The sequence below is a fragment of the Schistocerca cancellata genome, chromosome 7 (genome assembly GCF_023864275.1).
Source record: "Schistocerca cancellata isolate TAMUIC-IGC-003103 chromosome 7, iqSchCanc2.1, whole genome shotgun sequence".
NCBI classification, from domain to species: domain Eukaryota; kingdom Metazoa; phylum Arthropoda; class Insecta; order Orthoptera; family Acrididae; genus Schistocerca; species Schistocerca cancellata.
This window is the reverse complement of record NC_064632.1, coordinates 378,552,941-378,572,210: the sequence shown is the minus strand read 5'-3', so window position 1 is coordinate 378,572,210 and position 19,270 is coordinate 378,552,941.

Here is a 19,270-nt window from a genome sequence, read left to right as displayed (position 1 = left end):
TAGATTGAAGACATGATAACCTTCATGTGCATGTCTTTTGGTGAAGAATTATCTTGAGCAAGCATGCTTTAATGTTACAGAACATCGTTTTTCTTGTTTTCTGAAATATTTAATGTGAAAAACTTTAAAAGACCTAAAGGTTTCTCAGCGAGAAATGGGGAATTAGCAGGAGAGACAGCGGTGGGAGACGTAACTGTGACTGTGACGGAAATGAGCGGAGCTGCGCTAGACTTGTAGCCAGAGCGTTGGATGGTAGTTGGACCAAGCACGTTCTCTGTGTTTGCCAGGAAATAGAGAAAGACCAAGTTAACAGCCAAGAGGAAGAAATATGGATGACTGCCAATAGCAATACGTGGGATACTCATGAAATTTACGTCAAAACTTCAGAAAAAATAAAGTTACGTAATTAATTATTTTCTTTTCCCAGGTGCACGACTGCAGTCCTGGTACACGCCGATATCACAGTGCCGCAGCACCGTAGCTCACCAACAGAAGAGCTAAAACACAATACTGCAGCTGACGAAGCAGAGCATCGTTAGTGTGGATGTCTGTAGGCAGAGACCGTAATGTGTGGAAAAGTGTCCAGAAATGGCCTTTATCCAACACTGAATATCAATTGATCTATGTTGATGAACGAGTATGTGTCCGTAGAGGACAGTGATATTAGGCGAGTAACATCGCACGTACCTGGCAGCGCGTGTTGTAGTGCATTGAGAAGGGTAGAGAAGGGATTCGGAGAACTTTGACTCTCAGTCGCTTCCAGAAAGCACAAGAAAACGATTTGTCTCGGAGCCGGCCGGTTGACAAGCGGGCAGAAAGCGTTAATTACTGCCTGCGCTGTCAACCCGCCCTGTTTTGTCGCGCAAGGCTTCATCGTATGGAGCACTTTTATTGTGCGTTTCAGTTGAGGACGCCGACACTACCTTCTGAGAAATTGTCAGCCCACTGTAAGGAGCAGAATGGACACATGCTGCCAACCTACACACAAACACAAACACACACACACACACACACACACACACACATACACACGCAAACAGTTACGGGATAAAGTGTCATTTCTCTTGATAAGATCCGTGTGACAGTCATGTCTCATACATCAAACGTACTGTATCGCCATTAATCACTAGACATTGCCGGGCAGTAACATGTCTGTAGCTCGTTTGGTGTCAGTATGATGTAGTCCCGTCCCTCCATTTAGCACTAACGGATCTTAACGATTGGACGCGCTCGAGATGTGAATCCGCACGTCTGTGAACTTCGGTTCATTTGTCTTCTGTACCCTGTCTAGCTTTGGGCCTAACGGCCTCTCAAAGAATTCACTAAACAATCTTTTACTGAGCTTGTCTATTTTTGTGCGTACTTGTGGCTCAGCTGAGCTATTATTTCAGGGATATTAAAATTAACAATACTAGTAGTGACAGTTGTTAATAATACTAATAATAATAATAACAAATATTGAAAATAACACTTCAGTATCTTTGAATTCGTGCTGTATTTAATCGAAGCAGAGGGCATAATGACAGATAAGAAGTAACTGTTAAGAATGAGAAAACAAATTCTTTTGAAAGAGAACTCTACAGACAGGGAGTGGGAAGAAGAGGGTGGGCTGATTGTTGATGGTAGGTTGTGTGAATTGGAATGAGCTGCTGCAGGTAAGTATATGGAGGAGACAGCTATTGTGAGAGGTGATTTAACTGTTTTCTTAAGGGGGCAAGAAATGTAATTTCCTCGAGATTTTGGAGGAGATCAAAACAATGGTTCATATGGCTCTGAGCACTATGGGACTTAACATCTGAGGTCATCAGTCCACAAACTGTTTCCAAATTGTTTGATTGGACGCAGAGGACCTTGTACCTTGGCCCGCCCATTCCCGGGATTTGACGCCTTAAGATTTTTTTCTATGAGGAAATCTGAAAGACCCTATCTACAAAGACGAACCATCTACACCCGATGATATGTAACGACTTACCTGAAATGCTAGCACATGTACAGCAGTCGTTCCATACCAGACGAAAAGTATGTATTGCCAATACTCGTTACTGGTCAGAATCCAAGTAACTAGTGTATGCAGTTGTCTTGTTGTTTATTGTGTGCTACCACAGGTATTGCTCAAACGTTGGGGTGGGAACTTTCCAATGTACGGAATCTTGTAAACAACTCGCACGAGAATCCTGCAACAAACACCACTCACCTTCTAATGTGCCCTACTTTTAGTTGGTTAGTGTTAATAGATAATGTTTCATTTAAATAGTATATCTTTGCACAAAAAATATACTTTCTAAGTATTACTGCAGTCTGTTGATTGACAAACAGTGCGGGCCCCTGACTACCAATCCATTCTGTGAAAGTCACAAATAAATAGCACTCTACGCTCGCAGGTTCGAATCCTGCCTCGAGCATTGGTGTGTGTGATGTCCTTAGGTTAGTTAGGTTTAAGTAGTTCTAAGTCTAGGGGACTGATGACCTCAGATGTTAAGTCCCATTGTGCTTAGAGTCATTTGAACCATTTTGAATCAATAGGGTTGTAATAACTGTGGTATGTCTCACGCTTTTCAAGTATTGTAAATAGTTAGAATAATTTTTCAAAAGATTATTTTACCTCTTTAAAGTTTATCGTTTTGTTCTCACTAGCACACAAACTTGTATCGACTCCCTTAGATAAAGTGGTTACGCTAGCTAGTCTTTTATAATAAATGTTTTATATATGATGAATGATGTTTACCCGAACCCAGATCCAGTCCTTCCACGTAATTTATCCTGAGCGCCTAGGCGCCATTTGACAGATGTTTATGGAGACCCCCCATGAACCATGGACCTTGCCGTTGGTGGGGAGGCTTGCGTACCTCAGCGATACAAATAGCCGTGCCGTAGGTGCAACCACAACGGAGGGGTCTCTGTTGAGAGGCCAGACAAACGTGTGGTTCCTGAAGAGGGGCAGCAGCCTTTTTAGTAGTTGCGGGGGCAACAGTCTGGATGATTGACTGATCTGGCCTTGTAACACTAACCAAAACGGCCTTGCTGTGCTGGTACTGCGAACGGCTGAAAGTAGGGGGAAACTACAGCCGTAATTTTTCCCGAGGACATGCAGCTTTACTGTATGGTTAAGTGATGATGGCGTCCTCTTGGGTAAAATATTCTGGAGGTAAAATAGTCCCCTTTCGGATCTCCGGGCGGGGGCTGCTCAAGAGGATGTCGTTATCAGGAGAAAGAAAACTGACATTCTACGGATCGGAGTGTGGAATGTCAGATCCCTTAATCGGGCAGTAGGGTAGAAAATTTGAAAAGGGAAATGGATAGGTTAAAGTTAGATATAGTGAGACTTAGTGAAGTTCGGTGGCAGGAGGAACAAGACTTCTGGTCAGGTGACTACAGGGCTGCAAACACAAAATCAAATAGGGGTAATGAAGGAGTAGGTTTAATAATGAATAGGAAAATAGCAATGCGGGTAAGCTACAACAAACAGCATAGTGAACGCATTATTGTGGCCAAGATAGACACGACGCCCGCGCCTACCACAGTAGTACAAGTGTTTATGCCAACTAGCTCTACAGATGATGAAGAAATTGATGAAATGTATGGTGGAATAAAAGAAATTATTCAGATAGTGAAGGGAGACGAAAATGTAATAGTCATGGGTGACTGGAATTCTGCAGTAGGGAAAGGGAGAGCAGGAAACGTAGTAGGTGAATATGGATTGGGGGTAAGAAATGAAAGAGGAAGCCGCCTGGTAGAATTTTGCACAGAGCACAACTGAATCGTAGCTAACATTTGGTTCAAGAATCATAAAAGAAGATTGTATCCATGGAAGAAGCCTAGAGATACGGACAGGTTTCAGATAGATTATATAATGGTAAGACATAAATTTAGGAACCAGGTTTTAAATTGTAAGACATTTCCAGGGGCAGATGTGGACACTGACCGCAAGCTATAGGTTATGAACTGTAGATTAAAACTGAAGAAACTGCAAAAAGGTGGGAATTTAAGGAGATGAGACCCGTATAAACTGCCTAAACCAGAGGTTGTACAGAGTTTCAGGGAGAGCATAAGGGAATAATTGGCCGGAATGGGGGAAAGAAATACAGTACAAGAACAATGGGTAGGTTTGAGGGACGAAGTAGTGAAGGCAGCAGAGGATCAAGTAGGTAAAAAGATGAGGGCTAGTAGAAATCCTTGGGTAACAGAAGAAATATTGAATTTAATTAATGAAAGGAGAAAATATAAAAATGCAGTAAATGAAGGAGGAAAAAGGAATACAAACGTCTCAAAAATAAGATCGACAGGAACTGCAAAATGGCTAAGCAGGGATGGCTAGAGAACAAATGTAAGGATGTAGAGGCTTACCTCGCTAGGGGTAAGATAGATACTGCCTACAGGAAAATTAAAGAGACCTTTGGAGAAAAGAGAACCACTTGTATGAATATCAAGAGCTCAGATGGAAACCCAGTTCTAAGTAAAGAAGGGAAAGCAGAAAGGTGGAAGGAGTGTATAGAGGGTCTATATAAGGGCGATGTACTTGAGGACAATATTATGGAAATGGAAGAGTATGTAGATGAAGATGAAATGGGAGATACGATACTGTGTGAAGAGTTTGACAGAGCACTGAAAGACCTAAGTCGAAACAAGGCCCCGGGAGTAGACAACATTCCATTAGAACTACTGACAGCCTTGGGAGAGCCAGTCGTGACAAAACTCTACCATCTGGTGAGCAAAATGTATGAGACACGCGAAATACCCTCAGACTTCAAGAAGAATATAATAATTCCAATCACAAAGAAAGCAGGTGTTGACAGATGTGAAAATTACCGAACTATCAGTTTAATAAGTCACGGCTGCAAAATACTAACGTGAATTCTTTACAGACGAATGGAAAAACTATCTAGAAGCCGACCTCGGGGAAGTTCAGTTTGGATTCCGTAGAAATACTGGAACACGTGAGGAAATACTGACCTTACGACTTATCTTAGAAGAAAGATTAAGGAAAGGCATTTGTAGACTTAGAGAAAGCTTTTGACAATGTGGTCCGGAATACTCCCTTTCAAATTGTAAAGGTGGCAGGGGTAAAATACAGGGAGCGAAGAAACCAGATGGCAGTTATAAGAGTCGAGGGGCATTAAAGGGAAGCAGTGGTTGGAAAGGGAGTGAGACAGGGTTGTAGCCTCTCGCCGATGTTATTCAATCTGTATATTGAGCAAGCAGTAAAGGAAACAAAAGAAAAATTTGGATTAGGTGTTAAAATCCATGGAGAAGAAATAAAAACTTTCAGGTTCGCCGATGACATTGTAAATCTGTCATAGACAGCAAAGAACTTGTAAGAGCAGTTGAACGGAATGTACAGTGTCTTGAAAGGAGGATATAAGATGAACATCAACAAAAGAAAAACGAGGATAATTGAATGTAGTCAAATTAAGTCGGATGATGCTGAGGGAATTAGATTAGGAAATGAGACACTTAAAGTAGTAAAGGAGTTTTGCTATTTGGGGAGCAAAATAACTGATGATGGTCGAAGTAGAGAAGATATAAAATGTAGACTGGCAATGGCAAGGAAAGCGTTTCTGAAGAAGGGAAATTTGTTAACATCGAGTATAGATTTAAGTGTCAGAAAGTCGTTTCTGAAGGTATTTGTGTGGAGTGTAGCCATGTATGGAAGTGAAACATGGACGATAAATAGTTTGGACAAGAAGAGAATAGAAGCTTTAGAAATGTGGTGCTACAGAAGAATGCTGAAGATTAGATGGGTCGATCACATAACTAATGAGGAGGTATTGAATAGAATTCGGGAGAAGAGGAGTTTGTGGCACAACTTGACAAAAAGAAGGGACCGGTTAGTAGGACATGTTCTGAGGCATCAAGGGATCACAAATTTAGCATTGGAGGGCAGCGTGGAGGGTAAAAATCGTAGAGGGAGACCAAGAGATGAATATACTAAGCAGATTCAGAAGGATGTAGGTTGCAGTAAGTACTGGGAGATGAAGAAGCTTGCACAGGATAGAGCAGCATGGAGAGCTGCATCAAACCAGTCTCAGGACTGAAGACCACAACAACAACAACAACTTGACTTTAAGTAGTTATTGTTTGCGCTACCGACCTACACTCGGATGTCTTACTCGTTTCTTGTTTGCAGTTACGTTTGTTACCCTTACTAGTTTGTGTGGTAATAAAGTTGGTTTGTCTAAAGTTTTTTTACATTCGCTGGGCCAGTAGCTTTCCACTGTCCCAGCCCACACACTGTCGTTAGGCAACCTGTAGGTGGAATTTGTCATTATTAGAGTCCTGCAAGCCATTATCAGGCTTCTCTTTCTAGTGGGACATTGACGCATGGAGCATGAAGCAAATTCCCACTGGTTCTCTGATAACCTATAGTTGGACACATACTTCCCGATGGTAGTGAATGGCTTGGATCCCTCAAGAGCTATGATCCGCTGCTTGACTGGACAGTGACCACATCTGAGCCATCTGAAAAGAATAAACCAAAGACCTGATAATTAATTTAAGCATGTTTGTGAAGGAAAATAGTTTCATGTTGTATGAGTGTGAAATAGACAACCCTCGGTGACATATGATTGGAATTTATTACAGAATAAAACAATCTCTGGAACACTGAGAGAAGAAAGGCTGTGAAATAAACTTAATGCAATATCAAATAAGATTTCCTTTTAGGAATTAGAAATCTTCCAGGAGAAGATAAGGGTTGAAGCAAACACAGCAGAAACTGAGCAACTTCCCAATAAGAGCTGGTCAAAGCGATACGAACAACAACTTTGGGACGTGAAGCAGTAGGTGAAACGGCAACGGAACTGACTTAATAACAGGGGAACACCAATAAGGTAAGGAGGCCAGATGAGGACTTTCGGGAACATGGCGCTCATGATTGGCTGCAAAGAGGACCTCTCGCGAAACGTGATGGATCTGCAGTTGCAGAGACGCTTAACGCTATTGTAGGTTCCGGTAAGGTACACGTCTGGGAGCGGTACGCGCAGAGCCTGGATCTAGAGAAGACCGCACTAGCCCATTTTAACATGGCTGCTTGTCTCCTGGGATGCCAGTTTTCGTGAGCAGCAGCTGATCACCACCTGCAGTGTAGGGTGCATGACTTACTCCGTTCTTTCTAATTACACACATCAAAAATGTTTTGCATCATCTCGGTTCCGAGAGTTTTGGGACCTGTACAGATAATTGGAATAGAGATCAACATAAGCATCATGCTCATGAAGCAATAAAAAGGGTGGAAATGATGTTTATGTTGACGTCTATTCCAATTTTCTGTACAGGTACCAGAACTCTCGGAACCGAGATGATGCAAAACTGTTTTCTGTACTACCATACAGTGAGACCTTAGGGGTGATGGTCCAGATTTCGGTACACACTGGCACCTCTAATACTCTGTAGCACGTCCTCTTACACTGATGAATGACTATATTCGTAGTGGCATACTATCCACAGGTTTATCAAGGCACTGTTGGTCCAGATTGTCCCACTCCTCAATGGCGATTCGGCGTAGATCCATCAGAGTGTTTGGTGGGTCACGTCGTCCATAAACAGCTTTTTCAATCTATCCCAGGCATGATCGATCCGTAGTAATATTCTAACCACAAGCCCATAAGGCGTAAATACAACCTTTTTGTTTTCTGTTAAGACAGACCACAAGTAAGAAAACAAAACGGCACATAGTTGTGTACACAATTTTTGTTTGAAATTATACACAAAGAAAAAGAATATACATGGGAGAAATCAGTTGTCTAATGGTTTAAATACCCCGCTATTGTAGTTAAAATTGACTGCAAGAAAGAAAACGATACCACACATTTTCGCAGCACAGTTTTGAGACTATTGTGTGAAAATATGAAGCAAATTTTTGGTAACAACGTTAAACAACGACTTGTTTTTGTAAAGTGGGATTTTTAACAAAAAGTATAACATATTCATAAAGGAGGTAGTACTGACGAAAGCTAGAAGGATAATGATATGTCCGCAAACCAGTACCTGTTGAGCTATGTGCCAATCTATCCTCTAATTCCCATATGCATGTTACTTAGAAACAGACACTATAAGCAATACTGCATGTGGTTACCACCCATCCTCATACATCCTTCACCCTCCTGCACAGTGAATCACTCACTCTTTTCCGTCAATACCTGTATCGATATCAATTTGTGACTAATTTACATAACTCCATTCGGACTGAGTCACATCTGTGCAAATTGCTCACAAATTGATATTCATACTGATATTGATGAAAACATAAAATTGTCAACTTTGGCGCTGTAGGGATGAATGTTTGACGCTACAGGCAGAGCTGACAAGGATAGTATATAGGGGTCAAGAGCCTAACGTCCTTTCGAATTTCATTTCGTGTACTCAAACAGTAACTATTCCTCCCAGCTGAGCGCGTGAACAATATACGCAGGTGTCAGCATTTGAGAGAGGACGTGTAGTTGGGCTCAAAGAAGCCGGTTGGAGTAATCAGGGAATCAATCGATATTCGAATAGGAACGGTGCCACTATTCGAAGATATTGGCAGGAATGGAGTGACCCATGGCCGAACACAGCTTCAAGAAGGAAGCGGTCGTCCCAGAGAGGCACTCACAGCCTCGAATTCATCGTTATCATCTATCCACCAATGTGCAGCTGGTGCTTCAGTGATCACAAGGACAATTAACAGGCTGCTCACAGAAAGGAGGCGAAGCTCACGTCACCCACTGCACCGACTACCATTGACCTCTGTACACCAACAACCCCGTTTGCAGTTGTATCGATCACATTCGGGTTGGAATCTAATTGGTGTGGAACTGTCTTCAGTGATGAGTCTCGGTTCGAACGGAGCTCCGAAGGCCAGCAAAGACGTGTCTGGAGGGCGTTGGACAACAGTGGAATACCAGCTTGACTGTCGGTCACGGTACGACCCGACAGCCAGAAGTGATGGTCAGGGGTGTCGTTTCATTTCATAGGAGGACCTCTTGGTTGTCATCCACTGCATCCTAACAGCACAGCGGAACATCGACTATGTTTTTTTCCTCACCATGGGAAACGATCCTGGTCTTACATTTTTGCAAGATAATGTCCGCTCGCACACGGCGAGAGTTTCTGCTACTTGTCTTCGTGCTTGCCAAACCCTAGCTTGGCCATAAGGGTCGCCGGATCTCTAGCCAGTTGTGAACGTTTTGAGCATTATGGGGAGGACCCTCTAACCGGCTTGAGAGTTTGGCGCTCTAAAGCGACAGTTAGACAGAATTTTACGCGACATCCCTCAGGAGCACACGCAACAATTCTGTCAATTAATACCGAGCCAAACAACTGTTTGCATAAGGTCCAGAGATAGACCAACTTGATACTGACTTGCAGCATATGTGAAACACTTTCTATTGAATAAATCATCCAACTTCCGTAAAATTCTAATAATTTTTTTCGCTTACACGTGCTCACATCTACCAATTTCCGACCCATTCGGATAATTCTTTCGTGATGCATCTTTTTTTTCCTTCTTCTTCTTTTTGAGTTACGTCACGCAGTGCGAGTTCGAACTAACGAATGGGAAACAATAAGACCTTAGTCAGCTCGGCAAATGAGACATATGAATAACAAACTTCACTTCATAAATCTCGCTGTATTGCCCATTATCACAGCACTTCAAGTTCAAAATCCTTTGTCGCGAAAAGTACAGGATGTACACATGAATCCTCCCTGGTTTCCAAATCCAATTACAGAGACATAGATACAAGCCGTTTTCTGCATCATGTAAAGTAACTCAGAAAGATTTGTACAAAAAAATCAGTACCCATCTACGTGGGCTTCTTTCATAAGTTAAGCGTCTAGGCGATACTGTACGAACATCTCAACCGATGTGTGCACAGGTATATGAGTGACAGAGGCTATTGTATCCGTAATTCTTTCACTAACATTGAAAACATCACGTACAGATGTGGCGTGCATTAAGCCTGTCACATGATCCCACATGAAGAATTTAGGAGGGGCTGAGAATGGAGATGGTGGTGGCGACTTGGTTGGTCCATCACGTCCTATTCACCACTGTGGAAATGTTTGGTACACGAAGTCACGAAGATGAAAACTCCAGTGTGGTGGTACCCCATCCCCCAGGACGTTCACATTTGTTTGAAGCCAAAAAGGCTCAGGGACAGTTAGTGTTCGCTCATTGGATAAGAATGGTCAAATTATGCTGCCCTTTTTCAACAGCGTATATCACATATTCACATTCTTGGTCTCTGACGTGTTCCCAAAACTGATGGAGTGAGAGGGACCAATCCGTTCCTTGACTGATACATCTCACTCCAAGAATTCCATTAATCATAATCATAGTCATGTTTCTATCTCTCGATTTATACTGGTTGCTAATCACGGTAATGATATCAGTGATTGTAAAAGTCAAGCCATCTTTTCCTATTTATTAACCTTCTCTGTTGTCCGCCTCCGGTAGCTGAATGGCAATAGTCGACTTTATCGCATATGACTGGCCACCTCCCCACTGTGCCCGGGCTGTCAGCTCGAAGACACCGACGAGCACCGTCTTACGTGTCCTCTGAAACGAAACGTTTGGCTCCTCATCCAACGAACCGTGGGCTTTTACCTCCGTGCCCCGCCAACGATGGTTACCCCAGATTTCTTAGTGTTGCCCCAGACATTTCACTACCCTCTTGTTCAACACCATACACTCACCTGGTTTCGACAACAGGCTTTAGAATACCTCTTTCAGAGTGGTCCGCATACAGTCCTCGACTTCTGGCACAAAGTTGTGACAGTGCATAGCACCCTCACCCGAAAACCATCTTACTGACAAACTTTTGCTGGTTAGCTCCGCAGCGTCTTCCTTGACCCCCCCTCAAAGTTGGGGTGTCAATCATTTGTATATTTTAAATTGTACCTTCAAGAACTGTTACATTGTGTATGTATATGTACTGTTAGTTTGTTCAATAAAAAAAGTGTTCAGCGTGACAGAATGTCAATCCTAGGGCCCGGGTTCGATTCCCGGCTGGGTCGTAGATTTTCTCCGCTCAGGAATTGGGTGTAGTGTTGTCCTAATCATCATCATTTCATCCCCATCGACTAGCAAGTTGCCGAAGTGGCGTCAAATCGAAATACTTGCACATGGCGAACGGTCTACCCGACGGGAGGCCCTATTCACACGACATTTAAATTTAACCTCCTGTGCTCTGTTTGTGAAATTTGCATGTCGAATAGCAAATGTCGCTTGTGAGCCTTGATCTATGGAGCTATCAGTACACCACAACAGGGGCTGCAGGCCGAGACCCTGCAGAGCTACTTTCTAAGGTACAGGGGCTGACCAACAGGAGGAGAGGTGCCTCTGATCAATCAGGGCGCAGGTATTGAGCCAAACAACACTATTCAGCTAGGCACTGGTCCATCTGGTCCGGGAATTTTTTCCATGAGCCGTAGGCGGGCAGTGCATGGAGCACGGGTCCAACTACAATGTGCGAATAATCATTCGTGGAGACAGACGTCCGTAGCAAGCAAATTGACCTTCCACAATCAGGCCCAGGTCGGTCAAAGTCCTGTTTTGAGAGGGCTTTGTACTCAGTTGGCGACTTCTCGGGAGGCACATCGAGTTGGGAACAGAACAAGATCCCTATTCACAGTTGCTCCAGCCGGTCTCGTAGGCCGAGCGGTTCTAGGCGTTTCAGTCCGTTCCCGCGCGACTGCTACGGTCGCAGGCTCGAATCCTGACTCGGGCATGAATGTATGTGATGTCCTTAGGTTAGTTAGGTTTAAGTAGTTCTAAGTTCTACGGGACTGATGACCTCAGATGTTAAGTCCCATAGTGCTCAGAGCCACTTGAACCATTTGAACAGTTGCTCCGAAGGAAGTGACGCTATTCATCTTTGTTTATGTGTTGCGTCAGCCAGACACCAGCCAAGGTTGCCTGACGATTTCTTCCACCTAAAGACAGGAGATGTTCTTATTGTACGTTCTTAAAATATATAGTTTGGCAAATTAGAAGTTTACGTTAAGCAAATTTTGTACACAGAAAAACGACGGACTGGTGAACTAAACAAGACATCTTTGATGTATGAAATCGACATAGAATGTTCTAGAAACGGCGTTCATGGGAAAACGCTGATTGCAGAACTTTTTACAGTTTCTTTGGTGTGAGAACGGACAGAGCCTTAACATTTACACCGTTGACCAGAATTTGGTGCTCCCTTTTTTTACTGGAGGACTGTGTTTTTTGATGCAAACTCGGTGGACACCAGGATTCGGCGAGGAAGTTTTAGTGGACTCTAGGAGAAGAGGTGAGGTAGTACACTCTTTCAGACATCGAAACCTATCTAAAATTTATCACACGGGTAGGATACTCCAAAAGAAAAGCACTGTCAAACTTTTGCACTGCTAAGGCACAATGCAGGTATTTCAAAAAATATTGAAGTTACTCATTTATGTTGCTTTAAGAACCGCTTATAACAGCATTTTGTACAGCCCTTCCTGCCTAGCACTCGAATCAGCGAATAAGCTGACGTAGCTTTCACCAGGTCCGCCAAGAAGGATGGTGGAAGGGGAGGGGGGGGGGGGAGCCAAAATCCCCGAGGGAATCCCCGAGACTCAAGTCACATGGGGGACTCGTGTCAGCAAGCTCAGTTCGCAAATATCAGACTGATATTGCAAAGTAAATTTTTGTATCGTATTGCGTTTTAGAATATGTCAAAGATGGCAACATTCATCGGTCGTCGGTTCATAATTGTCAATTCATCACTATTATAGTTACACCTCCACCAACATAAGCTTACCTGTGACAGTTTACTTTTACGTTTTCTGTTCTTTGATCACGCCCTTTATTATGTCAGTCTAAGTACATGGACACCACTTGGCGATAGAAATCTCAGCAGTACTATGCCACTTCTTGTGTCATGTGACTATTGCTTTTCATTGTAATCAAACGAGCACTGCTCACTTAACTTTGTTTCCGATAACCCATAATTTGAAACCAAAGGAAATTTTACCCATAAATACGTTTTATTTACAAACTTCAAATTTTAGCTCAACTGATGAGGAAAGTTGCATTTTCACCGGTTGTCTTTTCGCAGTTAACAGTTCATTTTTAAAAAGCAATTATAGCTGAGACCAATAAACAACCGGAAAAATTGGTTTATAAAACTAAGAAACCAAAAGGTTTTTCTCATTCCTATTTCTCGTATCTGTTCGCGTCAGCGGCAGATAGCATCCGCTCATGCTTATATCCGTCAGCACCAATCAGGACGGGATAACCACTGATAGTAGTAATACCTTAAGGAATACAGTTTCGTACATAACGGTACCAAGAGCTGACTACTGCGCACTTCCACCTCTTTTCGAGACCTTTGAGTTTGCAACACTGATAGTGAGGGGTTTCACAAACTTTTGACAGTTATGTATTTGAAGAGTGTAAATTAGATTAAAGTGATATTAACATTATGGAATTTACAGACGAACCTGGGGAACAGAAGAAGAGCCAAAGGGGAGAAAGGGAGAAAAGGTCAGACAAATTTATTCGCCTCGTATTTCTTTCAGTCTCAATGTATAATGATAAAAAAAAAGAAGACGACAAAAACCAGTCACCTGATGCTCAAGCTGCAGAAATATATTCTATGATTGTGGAATAATTATTGTTTATTAATTTGTGACTCCATATAATTTTATTTTCTCGTGTGCAGACTGAAAATGAAGCTTCTGTTTGGAAACTGATACTAAGACGGTTGTTTGATGTGACATTATTTCTTATATTACATTTATCGATTTCGATGAATCCCTTGAAGAGGTGTCTCTGCGATGTGGAAAAAGTCAAAGGTTGTTCTTTTTTTCCTCAAATACATGTATATTGTACAATTATAACGCAGACAGAGTTATGAGCAATAATCCTTGTGAAGATATTGATCGATGGAGCAGAAGGAGTTGGCCAACAGGACGTTCCTTAATTCACTCTGAAACAGATCTTTATCACTTACAAGACCTTTGATATGCTCTGGTAAGTTATTGAATATGTGAGTACCCATGTATTTCTTTTTGTTCTAATGTTAAGCTTTTGTAGTCAAAAAATTTTCAAATGTGTGTGAAATCTTATGGAACTTAACTGCTAAGGTCATCAGTCCCTAAGCTTACACACTTCTTAACCTAAATTATCCTAAGGACAAACACACACACCCATGCCCGAGGGAGGACTCGAACCTCCGCCGGGACCAGCCGTACAGTCCATGACTGCAGCGCCTGAGACCGCTCGGCTAATCCCGCGCGGCCTTTTGTAGCTCTTATACAGATTGTTTTTGGTTCTGGTATTATAATCATGTTTTGCACTATTATGTGTAAAAATAGACATGTTGGAAATAACAAAGGACATCAATGAGTATATGTACTGATAAGTAGTAGTTAGAATACCAAGTTTCTTAAACAGGTCTCTGCATGATGATCTAGGACTGACACCAGATATAATTCTAATGACTCGTTTCTGAATTTTGAAAATGTTCTCTTTGTGAGAGGAGTTTCCCCAAAAGATGATTCCATAACTCATTAGTCAATGGAAGTAGGCCGAATAAACTAACTTCTTCACTTTTAAATCACCTATTTCTGCTATCATGCGTACTGCAAATGTAGCTGAACTAAGGCGTTTCATTAAGTCTAGAGTGTGAGTCCTCCAATTTAGGTTGTGGTCAATTTGTAGCCCTAAAAATTTACCACTGTCTACAGCTTTAAATTCATTGTTGGGATACATTATACTTATAGGGTCAGGTATTCTTTGTGAGGTACAAAACTGTATGTACTGGGCTGTATCAAAATTCAGTGACAATCCATTTGCTGTGAAACACCCATTGATACTTACAAATACTTCATTAGCTGATTGAGCTGGTCAAAGAGGCTTGGCCTTCAAAAGTCCATCTCAGAAAATGGAAGATGCAGATAATGGGAACTTCTTCGGAATGTTAGAGCTCTCGAGTCACGATGCTCCAGTTCTTGTAAAAAACATGAACAAGGTCAGACACGGACAAGAAGCTGGAAAGCGTTTACAAGTGCAATATCTGTCCAGTAATACTCAGAATGAAATTATCTCCAGTTGTGCCCATCATGTTAGGAGTGCCATCTTGGAACAGAGGGAAAAATGCGAAGTATTAATCAATTATTTTTGGTGTAAATCCTGATTAAAATCGTCTTGAACAGACAACATTCATCTTGCGTTATATTTACTTAATAAAGAAACAAATGCACAGTTTTTGTAATTTCGTAGAATGTGATTAGTAAGCACGAGTTGCTATTGCACATTCGATCAGCACTTGTAGAACCCTCGGTTCCTTTAAGTGAATACGGCGAACGTGGTTATTTTAAAGGAAGTAACGTGGGTGGTGCTTATAAAGGAGCTCAGACAAATTTCGTTCAGTGCAATCATCTTGCAAAATTTTCTTCGCGTGTTTGTCATAGCCTTACGTTACGTGGGGGCTCCCATCTTGGGAGTATGTGGGTGGCAACCACACGGGCCCTTAGCTAAGCCTGGCATTACTTCCACTTACTAATATCAGGCTTCTCCTGTTTCCTTTCCTATCCAGCCTCCCTTGGCCAACTCTTGGTTTCTTCGACCCCAACGGTATTAGGTTTCCGAGGCCCAATGGTGTCTTTCACTTTGCTCTCTAGTATCTATTATCTACCCTTCGACCCAACGGCGAAGCGAGCGGAAGAAGAATCTTATATACCAGGTTCTCAACGATCGTGGAGGCGGAAGAGGTCATGCCAGACGAACTGGCTGTAAAGGTGCCACTCGGCTATCATTGAGCTCGTGGCAGTTCGTTGCAGTTCTGGTACCTGAAGTCACATGTCACATACGTATGTGCCGTGATGAATTGTTCCAGAATCATAGCCGGCCGTGGTGGTCTAGCGGTTCTAGGCGCTCAGTCCGGAACCGCGCGACTGCTACGGTCGCAGGTTCGAATCCTACCTCGGGCATGGACGTGTGTGATGTCCTTAGGTTAGTTAGGTTTAAGTAGTTCTAAGTTCTAGGGGACTGATCACCACAGATGTTAAGTCCCATAGTGCTCAGAGCCATTTGAACCATTTTTCCAGAATCATAGTGTGTGAGTCACTTCCTCGCAATCTGTAATCCACCTTGAACAAATCCACGCAAATGGCAATTTCTCCTGTCATTTTCTCTAAAGACCAATGGCGATGGGATAAGGACGATGGTGGCAGGCTCCGAGTGAGGCTGGAAGCTACTTCTCTGGACCTGCGCATAGGCGGCAGGTGTGTGATGGTCGCCTTCCTGAGAACCCGTGTGACTACTCGGAAATCCGGTCCTGCATGTGTGACTGGGCAGGCCTATTTAGGATGACCGCTGCCACCCTGAATGGGGAAGACCCTAGAAAATGCGGGCTGGGAATCCGCACCCAGTAGGTCACTCCTAATACTGCGGACGTAAACAAAGGGTGAATGAAATGATTATGACAATAGGGACATGGAATGTCAGGACCCTCCTGGACGTGAACAATTACAGGCCAGAGAAAAGAACCGCTCTCATCACCCAAGAACTAGCCCAGCTAGATATAGACATAGCTGCCATGAGTGAGACAAGACTCTCAGGTGAGGGACACATTAGTGAGGTACGTTCAGGGTACACCATCCTCTGGAAGGGAAAGGATGCAGGAGAACCACGCATCCATGGTGCAGTATATGCCATAAAAACGAAAATAGTGAAAGATCTTCGACTTACACCTGTCTCAATTAATGAAAGACTGATAACCCATTGGTTCAGACAGCTGCATCATCTTCGTCTCCGAATATGCTCCTACCTTAGACAGTGATGAAGACACAAAGAATCAGTTCTACCACCAACTGTGTAAGGTGTCAGGCAAATCCAACACCTTCCATGAAAACCCTGACATGATAAGCAAATCCAGTAGTATGTCACATAGCTCCGAATAAATCGTGACATTAGATTAACCAAAGTAATACGAGTAACGAGTGAGCAAATGGAATACCACAGACTAACACAAGAATGCCTAAATGCATGTCATACCTTCCCACCGTGAGACAGACGCAGTTCCGAGGGGAGAAACGAGAACAGAAGCTGAGAGCAGAACCGTGTTAAGCTGAAAGGCCCTACGATAAGGGACGGACACCCGAGTCGTCAGCTAACCGCTAGTACCACCCCCCATCCCATGTTAAAAGCTAGAGCCTTCCAGAAGAACAGTATAGATCTTACGATAACACTAAAAGGGCCACCCCAGCTGCAAGTTTTAGCGTGAGACATTTCGCGTCTCTGTTATGTCAGGACCACCCCCCAGCCCATGTTAAAAGATAGAGCCCTCCAGAAGAACAGTATAGATCTTACGATAACAGTAAAAGGACCACACCAGCTGCAAGTTTTAGCGTGAGACTTTTTCGCGTCTCTGTTATGTTGCAAACATTAAAAACACTGCCCCACCACGAAAAGTATAACGTTTCTCATTGGATAGACAGAATTTTTGTAGGCAGAGCTTAAGGTTAACATTGAGACCCTGATTGGTCAGATGAAAACACAGCCAGACAGTTTTTTTAAACCAACTTCGGTAAACTGTAGTAAGGAGAAGTTAGGGGGAGTTGCTTCCGAGACGGCGAGGTGAGCGGAGCTGTGCTGTCCGCCGCCCCCTGACGAACACCGACAAGGTAATGAACGCACGCGATGCTGCATAACAGTGCATAAAGCTTCACTCAGAACTGCAGAAGTCTCATCTGTTACACCCCCTTTTTGCGTAATACTAGTGTCGATCGTCAATTAAAGCTCATGGTGTTCACATTTGCCACTTGAAGTAAAAATCTGAAACGCGATGATTTTTCTGTTATATAGTTATTGAGAAGCCACATCAGCCACTGTAATTTACGACAAGTTAGATAAGTAATTAAAGATAATTGAGGGTTACTGTAGACCATTTTGATAGTTTTCTCTTTTGTGAAACTTAATTTAAACATGGATTATAGATGTGATATGGCATAGGTTATCCTTTGATCCATTCAGAGAATATTCGTTCACATTTTTGTTGAACGCAGTTGGTTTTTACCATCCTGTATTAAAACATTTCCTTTTATCAATAGTGCAATTTATAAACAATGTTTTGTGAGTAGAATAAAATTTCCAATCGTAAACTTAACTGCTTTTTCGACGTTATTTTACCAGCTAACTAAAAATGGGAAAGCCTTGAACCCCTTCCATCAAATTTAGTTGGTATTAAGATTCTTTTACAGGGAGTGCAGTGGAGCTGACGCTGAAATCATTAAGTATTTGGTTATATCATCGCTAGTCTCACTGAACTCTTCTGAACTCTTCATGTCATATGTGGTCTGGCGTCTCCTTACCAGCAACAGGTCCCAGGTTTCAAACTAGTCAATTCCCTAAAAAAACACACTCAGAGCGTCGTTGCGCGAAAGTGGTAGGGAGACACGATATAGAACAAACAGACACCACGCAGAATGTTAGAGAATGACGACCCTGCCAGGATGGTAAAATACCATGATTGAAGGTCGACCACATGCCTAAGTAGGTCAGAAAAATATTCTGTTAAAAAATTTTTGTAATAAAAAAAATTTTTTTGAAAGGCATAAATAGTTGAAAACAGTAGCTGCAGCGATAGATAGTAAGAAAGTATTCAATAAAAAGTGAGGCATTCTAGCAGAGACAATAGCATAATTAAGTTATGAATTTTAAAAATTGTTAAAATTAAGTTTTCTCCTCAATGCAAGCGCACAGGTGGCGGATACATCGTTGACAAGTTGGTTCTGACCCAACGAGTAAGTGAGTGGATTGTCAGTCTTGGATATAATAAGTGTCAAGTCGTGTGAACAAAAAGTTTATGAAACACGTGAGATCGTATGAGCGCATGTTGACTCGAAGTAGGGCGCGTGAATTGCTTTTAAAACAGAAAATAAGTGATTCGGAAAGATTAGCAATGGTAGATCGAGACCTTGTCCGAAATGAGGTAGAGACCCAGCATGAAAATGGATAGAGAAAGAGGACAGTACAACAGACGATGCAGTATCGCGAGAAATAGGACATATAACGCACCATAACGAGGATAATGTACGTCAAGGCATAGAAAACGTCAGTCAGCATACGACAGAGGAGCAGGAAAGTAGAGAGACAGTCGATGCGGTCTCTAACTTGCGTCTTGAATACGTAGAACCCATAGTACAAGTAATCAGAGCTCCCTCACCACAGAGTACAAGGAATGCGAGCAGAAACGTGTCACAGCACAGTTCAATGCAATCGGTTGCGAACCAACACTTGGGCGAAAACACAGAGCGTAGGACGTCGGAA